Genomic DNA, 4,338 nt, shown 5'->3' with positions numbered 1-4,338 from the left:
TAACCTTTGATGCTTTGTCTCTTGGCTATATTTTATACCAGAATCTAGATAGTGAGCATTTGGAGACTAATCAAGCCAATTACAAAGTCTTGTGCTATGTTTTGGAAGTGATCAGCCAACCCAGCTGGAGGCTTGCCAGGACATGTTCCAGCAACCAGAGTTTTAGGAAACTCCCCTTAAAGTGCTACAACCTCCCTCCCCCTTTTGGAGTTGAGCTATATATAGCTTTTTCTGAGTTACCAAGCCAGGGCTCAGAGTGTGGTCAGGGGCAAACTCCTAATCCAGCTCCCTGCCTGCTCCAAAAAACAATTCAAATTCAAATTGAATCCAATTCATGGTCCCCACAAGAGAGACATACCAGATCTGAGCCAAAAGGCAGAGCAGATACTACACTTGATCTTAGCCAAAAGGCCACAGCAACAGATAAGTAACGATTTACAAAAATACAAAAAGGTGGTAGGGCATTAAATACAGTCCATTACAAATCCAGTCTGTCCAGTGATTTCCAAACTTGCTGAAGTGTCAAAGCTCCTGGGCAGGCCCCTCTCTCGCTGGAGCAATCTCCTCGTGCTCCCCACTGGATAGACTTCCCGCCAGTGATGAACTACTTGCCCTCTTCACTTGCCAATACTGCCACGGTCATTTATTTTGCTGTGGACGCACTTTGCTCACCTCGGATGGCATCAGCACTTCCAGCACAACTATACTTGAGCTTTCTTCTCGATTAGCACTCGTTTGTCTCCCTCTTTAATGATCCACGTGTTTCCACACTCTATTTCCTTCATCGTTGATGATATACCGCATCAACCCATCTTTACCACGACTTTGCCTGGGATCTGCTCTGGACTTCTCCCAAAGTTCCTTACGAAAACCTGATCGTCCACTCTGAAATCTCCAGTTTGGCTTGAATCACAACATGCCTTTTGGGCAACTTGCTTTATCTCCCTCTCCCAATCAAATTTGGAAATATGAGATCCAGGCACATTTGAACATGTCTACCCATCAACAATTCTGTGGGGACCCCCCCGTGGTGGCATGAGGGGTCGCCCGGTAAGCTATCAGAAACCTCAAAACATTAGTTTGCAAGGAGCCCGGGGAATGCTTTTGTATTGATACTTCAAAGGTCTAGACCGCTTTCTCTGCCAACCCATGGACTCCAGATGATAACAGCTGTTTTGACATGCCGAACCCCATTTGATTTTAAAAAGTAATGAACCTCCTCACTGGTAAAAGGTGAGCCATTGTCTGACACCAGGACTTCTGGCAACCCATGGTTGGCAAAGGTCTGCTACAACTTCTCTATCATTGCCTTCGAGGCTGTGGATCAAATCACATGCACTTCCATCCATTTCAAATGAGCATAGATGATAATAACAACATGGCACCTAGAAAAGGTCCTGCAAAATCAATATGGACCCACGGCCAACTAGACGACTCTCAAGGGTATAACTGATGGGGGTAGCTGCTACTGCAGCTGGCACAGGTCATTTTGTTTGGCCACACTCTCAATGTCCTTATCCAGACCTGGGGCATCATTCTCCGACCCCCGCCGGGTCGGAGAATGGCCGTAGGCCGCCGTGAATCCCGTCCCCGCCCCCGCCGAAGTCTCCGGTACCGGAGATTGGGCGGGGGCGGGAATCGGGCCGCGCCGGTTGGCGGGACCCCCCGCTGGATTCTCCGGCCCGGATGGGCCGAAGTCCCGCCCAGAAATTGCCTGTCCCGCCGGCGTAAATCAAACCCCCCAGGACCCTGGCGGGCTCCGGGATCCTGGGGGGGGGGGGCGCGGGGCGATCTGACCCCGGGGGGTGTGCCCCCATGGTGGCCTGGGCCGCGATCGGGGCCCACCGATCCGCGGGCGGGCCTGTGCCGTGGGGGCACTCTTTCCCTTCCGCCTCTGTCACGGCCTCCACCATGGCGGAGGCGGAAGAGACTCTCCCCACTGCGCATGCGCGGGAAACTGACAGCGGCCGCTGACGCTCCCGCGCATGCGCCGGGAAACTGTCAGCAGCCGCTGACGCTCCCGCGCATGCGCCGCATTTCCGCGCCAGCTGGCGGGGCAACAAACGCCATTTCCGCCAGCTGGCGGGGCGGAAATCCCTCCGGTGTCGGTCTAGCCCCTCAATGTTGGGGCTAGGCCGCCAAAGATGCGGAGCATTCCGCACCTTTGGGCCGGCGCGATGCCCGTCTGATTGGCGCCGTGTTTGGTGCCAGTCGGCGGACATCGCGCCGTTGGGGGAGAATTTCGCCCCTGGCCACCAGATCTACTTGCGTGATAGCATCTTCATCTTGGTCATACAAGGGTGTGCTGTGTGTAAAACCTGCAGCAGCACATTCCTGGCTTGGGATTGGGGGGTGGGGATCGACCAGTATCGCTCCCCACAACATTCCGTCCTCTATACTCAACTCCTATTTTCAGCTTTGATAGGGCCGAAATGATTCAGATTTGTCATTATTCCAACCGTGAAGGACCATTCTTTTTACCTTCACCAATATTAGGTCTCTCTGGGTCTATATCCAGATTGGCTGGTAGGAAAACTGTAGGATATCCAAAAGGTTCAGGACATGCATGATCCCTTGCAGCACTGGTGGTGGTAAATCACTGTGGCAACGATAGGCGACTTGAGGCATTTGCGTTCGCAATGTGAGCACCCTCTCTGCCCTGGAATGAGTACTCTGCCTGAGGCAATGGGAGGAATGGCTTTAAACCCCTTAAACAAGTCCAATAATGGTTGTGGTCTGTAACTATCGTGACGACCGCCCATATACATATTGGTGAACCTTTTTTACCCCGTAAACCACTGCCAAACCCTCGTTTTCGATCTGGGAGTAGCCACTCACTGCATCTGCCAAGGTCCTGAAGGCGAAGGCCACAGGTCGCTCCATTAGGTTTCCTATCTTGTGTGATGGCATATGGTGATGGGCTACATGTTAACAAATCTCTTATTTTGGGGCGAAGTGCACCAACAAGTTTGAACATTGCACTCAGATTTTGACTCCTTCGAAGGTCTCTCTCTGGCGCTCATTCCAATACCATCATTGATATTTTTTCAGCAGCCAATGTAAAGGTAATAAAAGTGTTGATAGATCATAGAATTTACAGTGCAGAAGGAGGCCATTCGGCCCATCGAGTCTGCACCGGCTCTTGGAAAGAGCATCCCACTTAAGCCCACGCCTCCACCCTATCCCCGTAACCCAGTAACCCCACAAATGCTGCCTTTTCTGTGACAAAGATACAAAACCATTGCACAGCTGAATGTTTCCAGGTCCCCTAGGTAATATTAACTACATTAATTCGCAAATTATTTCTGCATTGGGCACTTTATGGGTGCTTGGTCCAGGGATGTCTCTCAATTCTTTCACTTCCACATTGACTAAGCAGAGAGGGAAAAATACATCAACTCTTTTTCAAGTGGGCTGGATTCGCACAAGTGCAACCTATCTGAATCATAGAATCATAGAATTTACAGTGCAGAAGGAGGCCATTCGGCCCATTGAGTCTGCACCGGCTCTTAGAAAGAGCACCCTACATAAGCCCACACCTCCACCCTATCCCCGTAACCCCACCGAATCTTTTTGGTCACTAAGGGCAATTTAACGTGGCCAATCCACCCAACCTGCACATCTTTGGACTGTGGGAGGAAACCGGAGCACCCGGAGGAAACCCACGTCGGCACGAGGACAACGTGCAGACTCCGCAAAAACAGTGACCCAAGACGGGAATCGAGCCTGTGACCCTGGAGCTGTGAAGCAACTGTGCTAACCACTATGCTACCATGCTGGCCCCACAGTTGGGTATTAAACTCTGATAATTTATGAGCTGCAGTCCCAGTGCTCGGTGGTTGGGAACCCCCTCTGGGGTTTGGGCTCAGTCATGGGGAACGTTGGTTAGGCCAGATTTGGAATACTGGGCGGGATTCTCCGACCCCCCCCGCCGGGTGGAAAATCGCCGGGGGTTGGCGTCAATCCCGCCCCCGCCGTCCTCCAAATTATCCCGCCCAAAAAAACAGGCGTGGCATCAGTCACGCTGCCCGTCTCGGAGAATGACGGGGTCTGGCGCGACTCAATGGCCCCCAGGGCTGTCTGGATTCTCCGGCCCGCGATGGACCGAAGTCTCACCCGTTCTATGCCGGTCCTGCCGGCCTAAATTGGAGTTGGTCCCTTACCGGCTGGACCTGGCAGTGTGGACGGGCTCCGAGGTTCATGGGGGGTCGCGGGGGCACCGATCTGCGGGCGGCCCTGTGCTGTGGGGGCACTCTATTCCTTCCGCACTGGAGGCTGTGGTCATCCGCCATTCCCGATGCGGAAGTGACTCCATGTGCGCATGCGCGGGGGATGACG

General features: G+C 52.9%; 1 pseudogene; it reads right to left on the bottom strand.

Annotated features, from left to right (window-relative positions):
- Nucleotides 1-205: 205 nt before the first annotated feature.
- LOC140430937 (U2 spliceosomal RNA) lies at nucleotides 206-425 on the bottom strand (annotated as a pseudogene).
- Nucleotides 426-4,338: the final 3,913 nt, after the last annotated feature.

This window comes from Scyliorhinus torazame, chromosome 1 (assembly GCF_047496885.1).
Source record: "Scyliorhinus torazame isolate Kashiwa2021f chromosome 1, sScyTor2.1, whole genome shotgun sequence".
Taxonomy (NCBI): Eukaryota; Metazoa; Chordata; class Chondrichthyes; order Carcharhiniformes; family Scyliorhinidae; genus Scyliorhinus; species Scyliorhinus torazame.
Note: the sequence above shows the minus strand (reverse complement) of the source record. Positions and strands in the feature narration are given on the sequence as shown.